General features: G+C 40.4%; 2 long non-coding RNA genes across 6 annotated transcripts in view; both read left to right on the forward strand.

Moving 5' to 3' along the window:
• Positions 1 to 20,294, forward strand: part of LOC116151786 (uncharacterized) — a 246,893-nt gene that overhangs the window by 147,063 nt on the left and 79,536 nt on the right. The gene's annotated exons all lie outside the window — the stretch shown is intronic.
• LOC135322241 (uncharacterized) lies at positions 9,532 to 14,254 on the forward strand. Its single transcript, XR_010382573.1, has 2 exons — positions 9,532 to 10,372; positions 12,211 to 14,254. It is a non-coding gene; the product is annotated as an uncharacterized LOC135322241 (long non-coding RNA).

A 20,294-nucleotide genomic window follows, 5' to 3' on the forward strand; every position in this document is an offset into this window, starting at 1 on the left:
GCAAGAGAAACATAGAATTAACTATCTTTTTTGTTTTGTTTTGTTTTTGATGTAACTCATATTTCTATATGCATTTTACAATTGGCCAAGCATTTTAGGATAGATTATTTCCTTTGCTTCTCTCAAGAAAGTGTTAGCAGTGATTTTCTCTAGGGAGGCAGGGAGATTACACTTATTTGAATAATTGCATGTATATAAATCATTTTATTTTTCCAGTGCACATGCAATACGTTTGTATTTAAAGAATAAAAAAAGATTGAAGAAATACGTATAGAGAGAAAGAATGACAAAGAAAATGGGAAAAATGTAAGCTTTGGTGAATCTGATGGCATTTGGACTTCTTTGTATTATTCTTGCAACTTTTCTGTAAGTTTGGAATTATATCAGAATAAAAAGTCACAATAATGGCATAAAAAGATTAAAGACATAGAATTCTTGGGTAATGTTTAAAAACGGGTATTTCCAATAAACTGGCTTGGAATTTCCCTAGGAATCCCAACACCACTTAGATTACAGCCTTTGCTTAAAATCAGAGATTTGAAATATAATAAACTACAGGCTGAGGGAGAAGTTATTGTACAGTTGACGCATGCACCATGCAACTGTGTAGTCAGTTCATAGCTTTCACTGGAATAGAAAACAAACTAAGCAATTTCTTTGAATTTTCTTCGTATGCAGGTGTGCAATTACAGGCTGACTGCTTTTTTTTTTTTCTGAGCATAGTATATTCCATGCATTGGAAGGTGCTAATTACCTTGTTAGACATCCATTCTGTTTTTTACATACCATGAAATTCATGTGTTTTAAGTGTATAATTCAACTACTTTACTAAATTTATAGAGTTGTTCAACCATCACCACAATCCAGTTTTTAAATGTTTCCATCACCCCAAAGGAATCCCCTGGGCCCATTTATAGTAAATCCCTGTTCCCACTCCCAAGACCCAGGCAAAAACCCTCTCTGTCTTTATAAATTTGGCTGTTCTTGACATTTTATATAAGAAGGAATCATACCATATGTGGTCTGTCCCATCTGGCTTCTTTCACTTAGCAGAATGTCTCTGAGGTCCATCACCCCTGTTTCTTTTCTGGGAATTTTTCCTTGGCATAAGAAGTTACTCAGAGAACAAGCAAAAACCTTACATTTGCTCTGAGGAGTAAAGAAAACAAGTCATGGATACATAGGAACTGGTCTCTCACAGCTGAATCTGCATTGACAAGAACTCAGCTGGAGATGCCATCACTATAGTTTCCTGCACCTAGACAAAATGTCCGCACACACAGCACTTCTAGCCGGTGTCCTCTTCAAACAGGACCCAGCTTTTCCATCAGAATGCAGCTGTCATGGCGAACTGAAACCTCAACCGTCCTGAAGATTCAGTGATGACACGACTTCCTCAGATTTCTCTGGGGCTGATCAAATTGCAACTCTTTCTGAATTGGAGGACTTTGTAAGCATTTGTTCCAAATCAATACGTGCATTAAGTGAGACGAATTCTGACATTTCACTTTGGAAAACAGCAGTTTTCTTCAGCATGACAGAAAAACTCTGGCTTTAGAGAAATGTAAGTTTTTTGCTTTCTTCATTAGATACAAAAGTGAAGAAATGTAGGCAAGTAACATTTTAGCCACAATGTGTTTAAATAATAATCTTATCTTCAACAATCTTCTCTTTTGTGTGCTGAGTATTATGCTAAGAAATAATAAATAATAATAATTAATAATAATAGCTAACAGTTACTGGGTATTTACTCTGATCCAAGTCTTGTTTTCATGTATCAACTTTAATTGGCAGTGGTTGCCTGCAGCATAGTGTTGAGATGGATTCTGAGACCACATCTGGGCTGAGTGAGAATGAGTGCTATGATTGATTAATAATGTCTGCTTTGGGTATGAGAGGGAAGAATGATGGTGATAAACATATTCACATCCCATGGTTTGGATTATCAATAAAGATAGAATGTGACAAAACTTAACTGAGAGAGGCACAGAGTAGTGTGAAGATCAGAGCAGAGATTCAGGAAAAGCGTTAAATGGATGGAGATAGAATTTGACCTTAGCTTTGACAGAGGGTCAGACTTTGTCAGGAGGAGTTGAGAGAAGAGAGAAGATCACTTTAAGCAGAGGGAATAATTTGAACAAGTCGTTGAGGCAAGAAGCTGTAGGGGGTGTTAATAGACAGTCGCTAGTTGGAACCATCTGGTGCTTATAAGGAACAGTGGAAATTCAGCTGGGCAATAGTTTGGAGGAAAAGTAGAGAGGGCTTCCCAACTGACTGAAAATGATTATGAATTGAGAACTAGTTAAGTTATTTTATTGGGTGGCCAGATATGGTGTGTGTCTTAGGAAGATTGTTCTGAAAAGAGCACACAGAATGGATCCAAGAGAGAAAGATTGGAGAACACCAATGCTAATGCAGTTGCAATAGTCTGCCTGAGATGTACAGGGTCTGACTAGGATGTAGAAAACAGCTGTGAGCAACATCTGGAGGTGGACGAACAGCCCTGATAACCAACTGGGCACCTGGGCGAGGGCAGAGAAGCATGCGTGTCATACATTTCTGTGAAGTTTATTTAACAGAAATATGGATGCCACAAAGTTTTATAGTGATGAACTTTGTTCTTCTTGATTTTAAGGTGTTGAAAGGAAATCTGCACAGAAATATCTAACAGGCTGTTGGAAATTATATTTCGTGATCAGGAGGCATGTAAGGCCAAAATGATGATTCAGGGAGAGGTCTGCCTAGAGATGATAGCTGAAGAACTGAGAATTCAGGGACTTGTCAAGGATGGGGCACACAGACAAGGAGGGTAAAAATGGATCTTGGGTCGGGGGAGGGAATAGCTCAGTGGTAGACAGCATGCTTAGCATATATGAGGTTCTGGGTTCAATCCCCAGTACCTCCATTAAAATAAATAAATAAACAAACCTAAGTACCCCCCCCCCCAAATAGATCTTGGCACCTGCCTCATTTAGAGGGCAGAGGATGGAGCTGAGTCAGCAAAGGTGGCAGTAAAGAAGTGGAAAGGATCAACCCACCCCAGAACTATTGCACACATTCCTACCTTGGATTTTTCTTGGACTTCAGATCTTTAACTCATGTTCTCATCTATGATATTAACTAGTGCACCCAAGCTTTGTTTTATAACATGTTTATATCATTATGGACCATCTCTGGAAGTTTCCTTGGCTTTGTGCTAGTTTTGAATATGAACAAGCGATGAAGCTGGCCTCGAGCCATCATTTTCTCATATATCCTAAACATTGAAACATGCGGAGTGTTAAGTGTGAAAATGCAGTGTTGACATGTCCAGCTCTGTGCTGAATGTGTGGTCTCCATTCCCCTCTGCTCTCAGCTTCCTCCACATAGGGGTCCTCCTTTCTTGCCATGTCCTTTCCATTGACGCATGGATCACAGAATGGACGCCATCGCTGGGGCTGTGTCCTCTTTCTCTGGGCGTCAAATATAACTTCCATATATTAAAAGCTGGCGTCTGAAAATCTTGATCGAAATAAAATTTCTGAGGATCCTGTATTAACTTTATTTTCTACCCTCCCTATTTTTCCTTTTATCTTTCCTTTCTCCCTCTTTTCTCTTTCAAGAAGGGACATTCCCCGGATTCCTGAGCACTCCATATTTATTATTTCTTACCTGTTCTCTGTCGCATGTCCTCTGTTTCTTTATTAGTGTGGATTACTATGATTTGTTGGGTATTTACTTATTCACATACAATTAAACCGAAAGGCTGACAGTGTAATTTCACAAATGATAGAGGATATTAGAAACTAGGGCCACTCAGATTTCTAAACCCTGGAATCAAGCTCTTTGGAAAAATATTACTAGAAAATATGATAAGGCTGGTAGAGAGTAGGTTGTGTAAAGCATATCAAAGGGAAGGAAAAAGGTGAATGTCTGGGCAAAAATATCCGTTTTCCCCCTACTTTCTCGTGTTTCATGATTTATTTATGATGTTTGGCTCAAGGAAGAGCTTTCATTAAGATAAACCATGATTTTTCCTTTAAACCAGTGTTTCTAAGCCTTTTTAAAAATTATTGCCTTCTAACTAGCCTTTCTAGACATTTCCCCCCTAATCACAATGAAATTATAATACCACAGATAGATTGTATATATGTTTATGTAGTATATATATATTTACACATTTATAAATTATACATCGTATATATTTATATATATATATATATATATATTATACATTTTGACTAAGATTTTCTTATTCCTCTGAGGAACTCATTTTTGCCTCCTTGGAAATGATATTGCCCCCTTGAGAACGCATGCTTTATATTGTGGGAAATTAGGAATGCCGTCTAAGCTGCTGAAAGATGGGAGGGCATAGATATCATTGTGGCCCACACTTAATGGATAGTTAAAAATCAGAATACTAGGAGAGGATGTAGGCATGGCTTCCTGCAGATTCCCCTCTATACGTACTTATTTTTTATGAGGGGAAGGTAATTAGGTTTATTCATTTATTTCTGTTTGGAGGAGGTACTGGGGATTGAACCTAGGACCTCTTGTGTGTTGGGCATGCGCTCTACCACTTGAGCTACACCTTACCCCCTCCCCATATATACTTATTAAGTAATAAGTAAGTCACAACAACCGAAGCAAGTCAGCCAAAGAAAACATCAAGACAAAAACCCCAGAAAACATAGTTGATGTTGGAAGATTAACCCCCAAATTCTGAGAGCCCTGTCTTGAAAGAGAAAAGAGGGAGGAAGGAAAGATAAAAGGAAAAATAGGGAGGGTAGAAAATAAAGACCAGTTTTGTAAAGAACTGGCTATTTTTGAAATAAATATTATAAAATACACCATCATAATATCTTTTGGGGGCTTCTAATATCTGTTACACAAGTGTTTACAATGTCACTTGCTAGACATCCCTGAACTTTTTATTTTATTTGTGTGTGTGTGTGAGTGTGTGTGTGATTCTGCGAGTTCTCTGATGGGAGGAAACACAGACTGCTGTGGGGGCATGCTGCAATTCAGCTTGGGAGGAATCAGGGGTTTCGTTTCCAGATCAAGGGTCAAAGTAGGAGCTAAATCTTAGGAACAAAACAGAGAGGCCATTTCCAGATCTGGATACAAAGGTCAGAACCAGGTCAGCAGCCAGAGTAACCTAAGTCGGTGTCTCAGAGTCCCTAGGGACAGGGACCAGTCTCCTCTGGGGTCAGGTGACCTCAACCATCAAAAGAGGAGAGAGAAACAAGGTGCAGTGAGGAGGCCTGATGAGAATCACAGGGTTTTCTGTTTGGAAGGGTCCATGGAGACCACCTAGAAAACGACACAGGCCTCACTATTCTGCCCGAGTAACAGGGGTCCACTGAGACCCCAGGAAGCATCACAAGTCCCAACACTGTTTGCACACAAGCTGGGGTTAACAGCTGAGTGCCCTGGGCCTCGTTTCTGCACACTGTTCTTTTTTTTTTTTTTCTATTATTTTTTATTTTGGGGGGAGATAATTAGGCATATTTATTTTTAAAGGAGGTTCTGGGGACTGAACCCAGGACCTCGTGCATGCTAAGCATGCGCTCTACCACTTGAGCTATACCCTCCCCCTGCACACTCTTCTTAATACCAAATACTGATTTTCCAGAGTGCAAGCTTTCCTTTTCAAAGTCTGTATCTTGGATTTTCATGATATTACATGCTGAAATTCTCACAAACAAAGATCCTGAGAAGTCTTTTTTTCTTTTTAATCTTATTTTATCGAGTTATAGTCAGTTTACAATGTTGTGTCAATTTCCGGTGTAGAGCACACTTTTTCAGTTATACGTGAACATACACATATTCATTGTCGCATCCTTTTTCACTGTGAGCTACCACATGATCTTGTATATATTTCCCTGTGATCCCGAGAAGTCTTAAAGACATCCAACAAGTACATGCAAAGCATCAAGGGAGATAAGAAAATTTCTCGAATACTCTAGAAAGGTGACACAAAAAAAATCTGTAGGACTATGTCTAAAAATTCGTGTGACTTTAACTTCCTAAGGTCACCTAAAAGCTTTTTAAGATGAAGTTCTTCAATTTCTGGTCTGGTGATTTTTGTACATTTACTACTTTTTTCCTTCCTCCAGTTTCCACTGGCCTTTCTTTCACTTGTCATATATTTTAGGTTTATGAAACTTTGAGAGTGAGCAGAAACCTAGTAAGGAATTATTAGCACCTTCCTTTTGTGGGATAGAGATGTTAATAGTATAATTATTTTATGTTGAAAACTATACTCTTATACTTGACTAATGTTTTTTGGTAAAAAGCATTTGCAAATAAACACATGCTTCTTTTTATTTCAAATGCATGTATTCTTTTTCCCCTTGGAGACATCTTTGTGCAGAGCAATTTTTCGGAGTATGTACATATCTCCCCATGCATTTCAGAATGAGAAAGGTACTAGAGCCACTAGAGCTGAATATTCAACAGCACTTTTTGTGCTTATGATGTGGGATGGAAAGGAATAGAAATTAAACCTCTCTTCTTTCCACAAGCCACATGCAGCCTGGCTCCAAGTGAAGGGTTCTCACGCAGGCCGGTTTCTGTGCTATGAATTTATCCGCTTCCCAGCAGGCCCAGAGAGGTGTTTTACTCTCGGCATCTGGTAGCTGAGACCGTCTCTTAAGCACAAGTGCTCCACTGTGCCAGTCGTGGGGCTGCTTTATTTGATGAGGACCACAGCTCTCTGGCAGATAGGCTCTGTTTTCCTTTCCCAAACCTCCTGGAGGTGAAGGAAGGTTTGCTGACTGTGGTCAGGAAAGTCCCAATTATGAATGATTCCCTAACCAAGTGTTGAAACACTGCACTTTGTAATTAAAACGCAAAACACACACAAACTGGCAACCATGGAAATTTTTTTTTTTCAGGAATTTTCCTTGAAAGTTTGGTTTCTCATTTCCCTTAAGTGTCTTCCCTCTAAATCTACCTTGATTTAAAGGAAATCTTCCATAAACAAAATAATCTCACCCCTTTGATTAGTGTTGTCTCTCAAGAAAAATGGGTATGGTTTATCCTATTAGTAAAATGTATTTATCACTTGCTTTTCTCCTCATGTATTTCAAATCCTGTCCTCACTCTACTTTGCTGCTTCCGTAACAATCAGCTCTGTGCTACTAGGCAAGTGAAGGAAAAGACAACTCAAGAGAAAGCATTTTTTTTCTTTTAATCTAGTAAAATTTTGTTCTGTGTTTTATAGTGCTCTGTTATTGGGTGCATACGTGTTTAGAATACCTTATTGGTGAATTGAGTCAGTTATCATTATGTGATGACCCTCTTTATTCCTAATACTGCTTTTTGTTTAAAGTATATGTCTTTCTTTTTTGCTTTTCACATAGCTGAATTGGAGGGGGGCAGACTAATGTGGGTTAAGATTAGTAGAGAGGGGACTGAGACAAGGAAAGGAAGGACAAGATGCACTTAAAAAGCGTCTACAGGAGACTAATTACGCAAAGGCATCTATGCATCTGAATATATGCAAAAAGAATACTAATGATGGAAGAGAAAGGAAAACTTCTGATTGCCAAAGACCCCATAGACAAAGTCAAATAGCTGTCATCAGACCAGGAGAAAATAGTTTCCACATGTGTAACAGGAAAGCGATTACTTTCAGAATATATGAAGAATGCCTATTAATTGATTTAAAAAATGCAAACAACTCATCAGAAAAAAAAGGGGCAAAGGATATGAATAGGCAACTCATAGAAGAAGACATGGAATTGACCAATAAATTGTTTTTAAATGTACAACCACACTAGTGATCAAAAAGTGCAACTTAAAATGAGCTTTTGTTTTTCACCTATTAGATTAGAAAATATTTTAAAATTAGATAACGTTATATTTTGAAGAGGGAAGAGGGGAAGGTAACTCTCCCTTTAAATGATATCTCTGGCCAGGAGTTACCACTGCACTGCTTTTTTATAAGGCACTTTGCCAAACCATTTAAAATTGCACTTATCATTTGAGCCAAAAATCCCCCTTCTTGGTCTGTGCCCAAGAGAAACACAGCCACATGTGTGCAAGGAGGCATGTGCAAAACTGTTCCCTGAGGAATTTTATGGAGTAGTTTTTTTTTTTTTTTTAAAGAAAAGCAACCTTGAATTTCCCCTAATAGACTAGTAATTTCATAATGCATCCTATGGAATATTATGCAGCAGTTTTTCAAATGCAAGAAATCCTTATAGAAATACCTAACTGACTTCTTGCCTGTTGAAAACATTCACAGAAGTAAATCATTATTCCATTTATGTAAAAAATACAGACTTGAGACAAAAGAACTTATTTTTAAAATTTCACATGTAAATAGAAAAAAGGTTGAGTGCATATACACTAAATTCGTGGTGGGCATTATATATAGTAAAAGACCTGGGACTTGGGGTAATGTTTTAGAGTGACTTGACTTGTATCTGTATCATTCCAATTTCTCACAATAAGAAACGAATTCATATTTCATAATGTAATTAAAATTGGTTTTTTGGGGGGTGGGTAATTAGTTTGGCATATTTATTTATTAATGGAGATACTGGAGTTTGAACCCAGTGCCTGCTAAGCATGTGCTCTACCACTGAGCTGTACCCTCCCCTCCTCGAAACTGTTTTTGAAGAGATGCTCTTATATTTGACTAATGGCTGAATATTTAGTATGATCTGATTTTCACTGTTTAGATAGATTGGCTCAATCATGACATTCTCTAAACTCCAAAGATAAACTAGCACACAGCAAAATCTGTTGTTTGACCACTGTGCCAAGAAACCTTAAAATGAACTGCAGCTTTTGGGGAGACACTTTATGTTATGGAGAAATGAACAACGGGGAGCTATGAGCAGATGTCTTCTTTGCTAAGAGGAACGTTGGTGCCCCTTTTAGTTGGATCTTGAGGGATTGTCAGAAGACAGCACTGACAGGCAGCAAGTGGATGGAACCAGCTGGAACAGGTCTCGCTCCTTATTTCTTTAGGTGTATCTTACCCTCCCAGTGTCAAAGGATCTTTTGCTTCTGAGTATCCCTTGTACCTGTCTAGGCCGTGCAAGCCTGGGAGGCATAGGATAAAAAGTATGAGCCTATAGAAAGTGTCAGTATTTTTAGGATTATAAAATATGGTGAGGACCTCAAACCCTACAAACTGTGTGATGATTGAATCTTGCTTAAACTATATCAGGCTTTAAAAAATTAAACTGAAACTCTGAGCTGCCATGGACTGTAGTCTAATCTTTCACTTCACAAAGGAAGAAACCAAGGGCCAGCAGGGTTAAGTGTCTCATCGAGGTCACGCAGTGATCTTGGCAGTGACTCATATTCAAGTGTACTGTGGCTCTACATAGGTTGTCAGTCACCAGTCTCTCTAGCCCCTCTCAGGACCTAGGCACTCCAGCTGCTGTTCACTGGGGGAGCGGGTCTAGAGCTGCCGGCTTAACTCGTGATAATTCTGGACAGTGATCAATCCTGAATAGGACTTTTTAGGTTCAGAGTCCCCAGCTAAAACGGTCTATTTATGGAAAACTCCAGAGGTTACTTATTGTTTACTTTTCTCAGGCCGTCATGACCTTGTATTGTTTAAATTCTACTTTCTAGTGAGGTTTCTAAGCCATTATCCCTATGAACAAAGAAGAAATTAAGTTATCCAAGTGTAGAGATGCTAAGGTTACACGTGCGTAAGCTGTGGACGTTTAGAACGAAAGCTATTCTAGCTGAATACTTACTAATGAAAATCGGTAACCATCTTGAGTTAGGTGCTCGGTTCCCACAATTCTGAAATATCCACTTCACGGCAAAGATGAAATGAAGAGAGTGTATTGACCTTTCCTTTACGTTTATTGTATTTCCTGGGCTGACATGAGATCGCAATGTTATTTTCGTTTGTCTAAAATACACAGAATCTTTCTGTAACTGAAATAGGGTCACCTCTTCCCTTCCCTCATTTCTTTGTTCTCTTCCCCACTGTGTATACATGCACACACACGCGCACACGCACACACACACACACACACAGCATGATCTTCAAACAACATAACAAAGACAGGACCTGGAAACTCAAAATACACTGTCATCTTTCTGCCAAAACTGTGCGTGAGAAGGCAGCATATCCTTACATTTTCCCTATCTTTCTTCTCCACTTTTTTCAGCATCGTCCAGGGAGGTTGACCAAGGTTGGAGACCCGGGCTAGAAAGCCCATTTATGACAGTCTGACTCCATTACAGGCTGAGCTGAGGACACATCTGGAACCCATTTCCTGCCGGGGTGGACGGTGATGCCTGGCTGCAGTCAGCACTGCGCGGAGTCTCTCCTGTCTGGCTGTGCCCCTCCCGGCTACAGCCTGAGAACGTGGCTCCTAGGGAAAGTGTTTATGTGTTTATGTGACCACAGGTATGTGCCCTCGGTGACAGATCCCTTAGTCCATGCTGTATGTCCTGGCAGGCGAGTGGGATGTGGGATGGAGTCAGAGGGAGTGCCCCTGAGGTTTCGATGTCATTGTCAGGAGAGGAGGGAGTGTCCTGGGTGTGGAATATGACTGTGACATTTCTTCTGGATTTGTGCTGGAGGAAGTACTTTGGGAATGACACTTCCTCCACTGTTCGGTTGAGTTATGGTTTTGTCCAATATTTGAGGTGAGGGAAATGGGGGAGACAGCCTGTCTCCAGTTCTCTGCATCTGCACTGAGAAGGCAGGTTCTGAATGAAATGCCCACCCCTTAGCAGAGCCGTGACTGTGGTCACGTGAAGATGCTCTCCCTGCCTGTGGGAGAGCTCTGCGCCTTGACGCATACAAAGAGCTTTGGGAGGAGTCTTCCCACAGATCGGGATGACATCTCTGCTTGGTGTAACCCAGTAGGGACGTCCTTCCTCTTTCCTGAATGTTCCAGGGAGGAAAGGGCTATAGGAAGCCAGTTGACTGGTATCGTTAGATGCTTATGGTACCCAGCGCTGTGCTAGTGAACATGAAGACCATCCTCGCGTCTCCAAAGTTACACTTTTCAGGTACCCACTTAATAGCCTAAGTCAACAGTCTCCTTTCTCTCTCAATCTAAAATATGAAACACCGTCCAGTCCTTTACATTTTTGCTTTCGAAATATCTCCAGAATTCATTGCCTCGCCTCCATTTCCAAAGCTCAGGTCTTCAGCGTTTCTTCATTGGACTATTCGGGAAGCTTGGTAGTGCTCAGCACTGTGAGATCAAAGGCGTCCTTTTCATAAGAGATATTTTGTAACATCCCCTTGACTACCCTGAGAAGAAATTCAGAAATGACATAATTTACTGGAGCACATATTTTGAAAATTCACATAGAGCCCAAACTTCAATGTAAAGAAAAATTACAATGAAAGACGTTTGTAGTAGCATAATACATGCTTCAGCCCATGAAGGCAGGGCATACTCACACTGTGAGACAGAATTAAGTGCTCAGTTACTGCACCTGTGCGAAGAATCATCAGGGATGTGACGACTGCCAGTCCCAGGGGTGACTCAGATACTGAGAGTGACGTTGCTGTTGGTAACATATTTTCCAATAAGGCAAAAACTCATGGTAAAGTTCTGAAACAAAGTACCATCTCCACTTAATTTACAAATTTGCATCTCTGGAAAACTTAGCATATGTTAAAATCATGCCAAAGGGCCTTTTGTTTTTATATGTAAATGTCTAGGAGGACTGTTGGAAATGGTTCAGGACGCTGGATAATTCTTCATCGTGGGAGATGACATCTAGCCCCTGATCACCGCAGTAGCCAACACACCCTTTCACACATTTCCAAAATGTACCTTGGCTGTTGGTAGCACTTCCGTTGAGAATCTGCACAACCTTAATTTATCTATATGAATTTTTACTTATGCAAGCACTATTCAACTTCCTTTCCATGTGAAAAATGAAGATGTTACAGGTGGGAGTAAATCTCCTTTGACTTCCACACCTGCCCTGGTGTGCCTCATCCTCATCCCAGAGGGAACTGTGGTTAATTGCTCAGTATGTATCCTTCCAGAATTTTTACTATATATTAACGTACAGTTTACAATCCCCTAGAATATATAGGGTACCTGTTAGGAGTTGAACTATCTCCTCAAAAATCACATGTTGAAGTCTTAGCCCTCAGCCCCTCAGAATGTGACCTTACTTGGGAACAGGGTGGTTAGAGATATAATTAGGTTAAGATGAGGTCATCCAGGAGTAGGTGGGCCTCTAATTCAATATGACTGGTGTTCTTATATAAAGGGGAAATGTGGACCCAGGACAACCCACAGAGAGAATGCCACGTGAAGATGTAAGCAGAGATGGAGTGATGATTTATAAGCCGAGGGATGCCAAAGGTGGCCAGCTGACCACCAGAAGGCAGGGGAGAAGCCTGGAGCAGACTCTCCTTCCCAGCCTCGGAAGGAACCAACCCTGCCAACGCCAGATCTCAGACCTCCAGCCTCCAGGACCGTGAGACAATAGGGTTCCATTGTTGAAGCCACTTGGTTTGTGGTACCTCCTTACAGCAGCCCTTGCAGATGAATTCAGTCCCCTTCTGTGTTTTATGTAACAGTCAAGTAGCTATCAGAATTAAGATGGACTGAGGAACTGGGAATGTGGTTTGGTGCAGCCATCATAGAAAATAGTATGGAGATTCCTCAAAAACCTAAAATGATCCAGCAATCCCACTTCTGGGCATGTATCTGGAGGAAACTCTAATTTGAAAAGATATATGGACCCCACTGTTTGTAGCAGCACTATTTACAATAGCTAAGACATGGAAGCAACCTACCTGTCCATCTATAGATGACTGGATAAAGAAGATGTGGTATGTATACAATGGAATACTACTTGGCCATAAAGAAGAATAAAATAATGCCATTTGCAGCAATATGGATGGACTTGGAGAATGTCATACTAACTGAACTAAGCCAGAAAGAGAAAGAAAAATACTGTATGATATCACTTACGTGTGGAATCTAAAAAAATGACACAAATGAACTTATTTACAAAAGAGAAACAGACTCACAGACATAGAAAGCAAACTTGTGGTTACCGGGGGAAAGGGGGTGGGAAGGGATAAATTGGGAGTTCAGCATTTGTGGGTACTACTATATATAAAACAGATAAACAGCAAGGACGAACTGTATAGCACAGGGAACAATGTATATTCAGTATCTTGTAATAACCTATAATGAAAAAGAGTATGAAAAGAAAATATATATATAACTGAACCACTATACTGTACACCAGAAATTAATACAACATTGTGAACTGACTATACTTCAATTAAAAACAAATACGTAAAAATTAAAAACAAAAAGATGGGCTGAGGAGGAGCAAGGCCTGGAGGTGGCTGTGGGTTGGATGAACCCTGGAGTCCCCTCTTTGGAGATGTCAGTCGGGCTGGCCCTGGAGTTCTACACGCGGAGTGTAGACCTATATACCAAATGTGCCTTTCCCGTGAGCCCCCTCTCCCAACAAAAGACTATTCTGTTAAATGAGATTTGCAATCAAGTTGTTTCTATCAAAAAAGAAAAAGTGGTAATTAGCCTTGAGTTTTTGTTTTTTTCCAAGCAGTTTGTTTTAGAAATGAAAAATACTGAATAACTCAAATTGGACCCAGGAGCGTGACAGAATTTTAACTGGTTGCACTTTATAGCCTGTGTGATGGGGAGAAATGTGATCTCCACCTCATTCTGGATCCTTCTCTACACCTTGCATGTGTTTGCATGATGAAATGAGTTCTAAAATACAGCTTGAGATGTGGTGCGTGACATACCACCGACGTAAATGAAATGAATAGCTCAAAATCACGAGTGCTGAAAGAAAAAGCAGACTTTTAAATATCCAGTTTCATAAAGCAATGCATTTAGAAATAATTTGCAAACTGGAAAGGCAATTAAAAGGGTCCTTTTACTCCACCGTGCCGCGTGTCACAACCTTTAAGGTTTAATGAGAGTTGCTCATTGAGTCCAGGATTTAGCCAAAGACATTTGGCTTGAGCGAAAACTAAGAAAAGCACTGTTAAAATGATTATATTCAATTTAGTGCCTTTAATACTTTCAGTGATGCCGGATTAGTCCAAAAGTAGGGCTTGTGGAATCTGAGATATTTTGCAGTATTTTACCTTGACAGGTCTACAGAGATGTTTCTGTATGCTTTAAAAGATTTATATTCTAAATGGAAATTTCTGAACAGCAAAGATACTGTTAATTTTCTATCTGTTAAAATAGTTTAAGCTAATAGATGCCTGTATTATTTTGCTCTTCATTCCAAATAAAGTATATTTGTGTAAAAGCAATACAGACACATATTTTACTGTAGAATCGTACAATTATCTGATATGCCCGATATGATAGAGGTGTAAAATTATTTATAGTTCTATCAACGTAGCACTGTGAAATTGACAATCTTTATGTCAATTTTCTAGACCCATTAATATGAACACTTCTTTTTAAAAAAATTTGTTTAATGGTTTTCAGTGTCTTTTAATAATGCAGCTAGAATATTTTTTAAGTACTTGGTGCTTCCCTTCTGCCTATTTGTCATTTATGAGATTGTCTGGAATAAGAAAGCAATCTTGCCATTTCAGCAAGCTGATCACCCACCTAGTGCTCTAAAGGAGCATTAAATACTTGTTTCACTTCAGCTGTCTGAAAGGAACGATCAGTTCTGTCGTCTTGTGACACCACTGAAATTCTTGGAGAGGTTAACAGGGACAAACATACCCGCACCCTAACTGTAGCAGTTTTCCGTGTGCAATGTCTGTTACCGAGAGCACGTGGTATGTAGTCCTTCTTAATCACAACTATCTCCGATCAAAGCCCTTGAATGTTTTCTGAGTAACGTGTTTAACGGCTCAAGATGAGCTCACCACTTCGTCTCCTTTACCCAGACGTCTTGGCTTTCTCTGGTCCCTCTGCCTGCAGTGCTCATCTGCATTTTCCATCTCCCCTTCCTTCTCATCCTCTGTGCCTCCAGCAACTTCCTCTCTGCCTCAGGGAAGGCTTTCTGGACCTTCTGCTCACTGGGGCAGACTCCCCCACCCCCCCTACTATTTCCTCTCCTTCGCACATTACAGTTGTAATGTCACATTGCTTTGTGTGAGCATGTGGCTAAGGTCTGTCTCTCCCTGGGGTCCATAACCTCCGTAAGCACAGGGACTTTGTTTGATTTCATTCATCTGATATTTAATGGAGTGCCTGTCCCGTAGTAGGTCATTACTAAATATACTTACTAAATATCGGTGAAGAAAAAATGAAACATTACTACAATGTTATGTTATGTGGTAAGCATTTTTGATTTGAAAGCATTGTGTTAGGAGATTTACTGTTTTTTAAAAAAGGCTGTTTTGCCAAATACCCACTTGTGCCCCCTCAAAATCGTCCGTGTACTCAGTACACTGACCACAGACCAGTCCCTGTGCCCAAGGGCAGAACACAAGGGATGCTTTTGACAGCCGGGAGCACTTCCAACGGAAGCCTGTTATTTCAGGACACAGGAGTGAGGCCTCGTAGAAGAGGGAGCTCAGATGTTGATTCGCTTTTGCGTTGTCTTCCCTCATTCAAAACCGTGAATGGGCACATGTGTTACGCACAAGGAAACGGCAGTGACAGAGGGAGCCGTCTTCTCTGCCCTCATGGACCTGGCCGTCTCGAGCACCTATCTCCACGTGTGGTTCTGGACTGTTGGCCCCAGAATCACCTGAGTGGTTCTCAAAATGTAACATCTCAGCCTCCGCTGGAGACAGACTAAAATTAGATGTTTCAGAGTAGGACTAGAGAAATCTTAACCTGGACAAAATTCCCTCTGTCCCTCTCACTGACATTGGAGTTCAAGGAGACCCAGGAGGGGCACTGGTGAACACAAGTCCGTCACTTCTGCTTCTCCGGGGGTAGGTTGGAACCCTATTGCCCCGAATTCTGGTGCAGCTTCATCTGGTTCTAAGATGCCTCCTGTTCCCCGAGGCAACGTGGTGGCTCGTAATCGCTTGGTATGTCATCCAGTCTCTTACACTCGTCTGCATGCGGATTCCTTTAGATGGCAGGCCAAGTGACAGCTGATGCAGGGAGATGGTGACAGCCCAAAGAGAACACTGACAGTCAAGCCCTCCTTTGGATCATTCACTGTCTATCATTAAAAGAATGTTTAGACCACGTTCCTTTCATACCCTCCTCCACCCTGCAGGCCCCAGCATTTTTCTCAGCTTCAAAACCTTCACAGACTCATCATCCTTGAGAGCATAAAGTTTAAATACTCTGTGTAATACCCAAGGACCCCCTTCCTCCAGCCATGCCTGACTCTCCATCCAGCTGGACCAGTAAGAGTAGCTCCTTCGGCCACCTGCCTACCTCACTGCCTCCCCATCACCCTTTAAAGTAGCTGATGTCTTTTACTGCTGTCGAGAATGCGTTTCCCTCTGCCAGTCCAAATGCTTCCCACTCCTTTTACAGACTTGGACTAGCTTACCTGCCCCAGTGGCCAGTTCCCTGAGGGGTAGAGCTATGAGGAAGGGAGAGAGGAGGGACATGATTGACCACTAAGGAATGGTATATTTGTCATCTTGTTTTGTCCTCACACCCACCCTGCCTAGGTGCTGTCCCCTCATTTTACGTATGAGAAAGCTGAGGTTCAGCAAGGCTGAGTAACTTGGCCAAGGTCACACGCTGCTAAGCGCCTAGTGCAGATTCAAATCCAGGTCTGTGCAGTGCTTCACGCTGCCCTCCTTGCCTATGGGAGGGGTGCAGCTCTGTTCTAAGGATGATGTACGTAAACCAGCGTTTATTTACTGATACGACTTGACAGATCTTCAATCCTCTCCTTTATCAAATGGTTATCAGAGAATATTAACTCCTTTGTAAACATCAACGGAGGTTTGAAATAAGGTGAAGGACTTGCGATTATTTTTCTAAAATGCTCTAATGGAGGAACAGTTAGTTTTGATCATATTTGAGCCTACTAGTGAGTCGTTCGGGTCTATTTCAAATGGTCTGGCAGCCACAGTTCAGAGAAGTACATTCCACATCATTTCACTACCAGTGTAATTTCTTGGAATTTAATTGGCAGTGCCTGATTTTTATAAATGTGTCTATTTGAGGGTCCCTGTTGGCGCTAGCAGCTTCACGGGGAGTGAAACTGGCCCCACGGAAGCAGGTGGGTTGCAGCTGTGTTTCCCGCTGGGGTTTGGAAGGAGGAAGAGCCAGCCCCACAGGCTGCGGGTTGGAAACGAGGCATTTCAGACCTTCTTTTGGAGAAACTAAACTCTCACCAGGCTGCACGCACGCCAGACAAGAAGTTACCAAATCCTGACACTCTCTGTCAGACAGGCTCCCAGAGATCTGTAGCCATGGTGGCTGAGGGTTTTTTTTTTTTCTTTTTTCTTTTAAGCTGCCTGAGGTGATGGTGACTCATTGCAAGGTTAATGCATTTCACCTCTCGCCAAAGCTTGCAGCCAAAATATTTTTCCACCTTTATGACTCACCTTTTTCCCAGGCCTGTTACATTTATAGGCATTTAGAGAAAATACACAGGGAAGGCCAAAGCAGTCCCCGTCGTCTGCCTGATGAGCGCGGCTGTCCCAGCGGTAACCTGGATCTCCCCACATTTCCCCAGTTCAGGTTTAACTTGGACCTCACGCCCCTAATGGGTTCCAATGGAAAATGCACTCCGGCTTTTAGAAAACTGCCTTTCCAGTTTCAAAGTCATAGAACTTCTCTGGTTGCTGTGAAACAAGGGTCAGCTTGATAAAAAAGGCTCCCTGATGAATTAGTCAGGGAGTATTTTTAATTGTAGTGGATCAATAAGTCTAAGCCTTGAGAGGGCCTTTCAATACCCACTTGACTCTGGCTGGGCTTTGCCTCCCTAAACTTGACTCCTGCGTACATTTTGGCCTTTGCATCTTTGCGTAGGATTTCCTTCTGACACCTGTCATTAGAATGTCCTCCCTTCCTCAAATCCATTTTGCTAAACCTTAATCTTCTTTCCAGGCTCCAGTTACATTGTTTCTTTTGTGACATCTTGATAAAAATTGCCTCCTCTCCCTAGTTTCTATAATGAACGTTCTCTCTTACTGCTTTTAAGAGCGTCTCTTTGCCGGTGGTTCTGTAACTTCAACACAATGTATCTATGTGTCAGTTTCTTTTTATCTACTTAGCTTGTGAGTCAAGTCTTTTATCAGGTCTAGAAAATTCTCAGCCTTTGTTTCTTTCATGAGATCTTCCTCCCCTCTCTTCTTTTTCTTCTTTTCTCTACCACTTCCTTTTCTGGAACTCCTATTAGATATATATTGGGCCTTCTTATACTTCTCAACTTTCCTTACCTCTCTTTCATATTTTCCATCTCTTTCTGGTCTGCATTCAGTGTAATTTCTTCAGATTTATTCTCCAGTTTTGACATTGTCTAATCTGCTGTTTAATTTTCCCACTGAGTTTTTAAAGACAAACGTATTAAGATAAATTTTACATGAATAATTTACATAAATGCATATGATTTATGTATAGAAATCCAGCCATTTAAATTTACAGTTCACTGTGCCTTTTAGTGAATTTATCCAGTTGTGTAGACATCATCATAATCCAATTTGAGAACATTTCTATTGTCCCTTAAAATGACTCATGAACCTTTATTATTAATCTTTATTCTTACCCCCAGTGCTAGAAAACCACTAATCTATTTCTGTCTCTATAAATTCGTTCTTTATGGACATTTTGTACAAGTGGAATCATACAGTATGTGGTTTTTTGTGTTTGGTTTCTTTTACTTAGTATATGCTTTTGAGCTTCATTTTTGTTGGAGCATGCATCAGTGGTTGGTTCTTTTTCATTGCTGAATAGTATTCCATCACATGATGTACCACATTTGCTTTTTCCTTTCATCTGCTGTCCATTGAGCTTTCAATATCAGAAACTACATTTCTTGCAATAAGTTCTATCTGATTCTATTTCAAGTTGGATTGGATCTAGTTGTTTTCTCTTATATTTATTCCATTATTTCAGTTGAATTATTTTAAACATATTTTCTAGTTGGTTTCTAAAATTTCCATAACCTGAAAATCTTAAGAATCTGAATCTGATGCTTTTTGATTATGTGATTCTTGTCTATTTTGCCTTGTTTCCTCTTATGTTTGGATTTTGAGCTCATATTTTATGGGAATCTTGTGTGGTCTGGATTGAGGTTTCCTGATTGGCACCCAGGACAACGCTTTTTCAGGTTAATTTTTTGGTTTGGAGTTTCCTGGACCACGTGCTGTGGTGTAAAATGAATATCAAACCTGTGAAAGTGCAGGTCTGTGGTTAAAAATTCTCACAAAAGGTTTTTTTCCTCTCAAACTAGAGTGTAGGAGGAAACAGAAACGTTTTCTTGTATTCTGCCTTTTCTGATTTTCTCACTGTTTTTATTTAATTTTTTTTTTCTCCACCTTTTCTCTGAAGGTTTGCTTCTTTGACTCCATGCCAGTGTCTCAGTTTGGACTCTCTGCCTCATGCAAGTCCAAGTCCTTGACTTCTGGGCTTGGAAGGCACTAAAACTAGGGCCTTACAGTGTCCCCTGGGTAACCAAAGTGCCAGCTCCTACTTATTACTTGTGTTTTCATCTTTCTTTTCTATTTTGGCCCCTTATTTTATTTAGGCATATGATCATATGTGCATTTTTAAAGTATGTTTGTTCTATCTTATTTAGAATTTTTGTTTGTTCTATAGCATGAGGTTTTTTTCAGGATATTCAATGCGCTTAAGAACACAGATGGACATAAGTAGCCAATGGTTATCAAACATCAGTGTATTCACATCTGAGTATGTATATGTGCTTTTCATATGTGAACTGTCAGTTGCTTTTCTAAAAATGTGAACTAATTTATCATTTGATCCAGAATTAGAACAGAGTAATGTAGTTCTTTATATGGATAAACTACATTTTAATTGTAAGATACATTTTAAAGGTCACACTGAATACTTCTACAGGGTCCATGGCTTTTTTGAGCTTCTTGACTTCTGATGTCCTCTACTTCATAGTAAATTTGTAGGAAATAGTACCACAGTGATTGTTGGATTTTGTTGAGTGTTGGTACCTTTCTTTTAATAGCTTTTGTAATAAAATGGTGTCCATTAAAATTCACTAACACTTTTGTATCCCAAAGGTTGTGTAGCCAGAAGAAATTTTTTTTTCCCTAAAAATCTTAATGATACGGCATGCTGGGGCCATAGTCTTGTCTAAACCGGGGAACAGAGTAGTTATCTCCTGGGAATTCCTTTCATCTTGAAGTTTCGATTGTAGGAAGAAGACAAAATTATCTGATCTCGGAGGGAACCAAGGAACTTATTTATCTCCCCAGGCTGTCAAGTCCA

This window comes from Camelus dromedarius, chromosome 10 (assembly GCF_036321535.1).
Source record: "Camelus dromedarius isolate mCamDro1 chromosome 10, mCamDro1.pat, whole genome shotgun sequence".
In the NCBI taxonomy this organism is placed as follows: Eukaryota; Metazoa; Chordata; class Mammalia; order Artiodactyla; family Camelidae; genus Camelus; species Camelus dromedarius.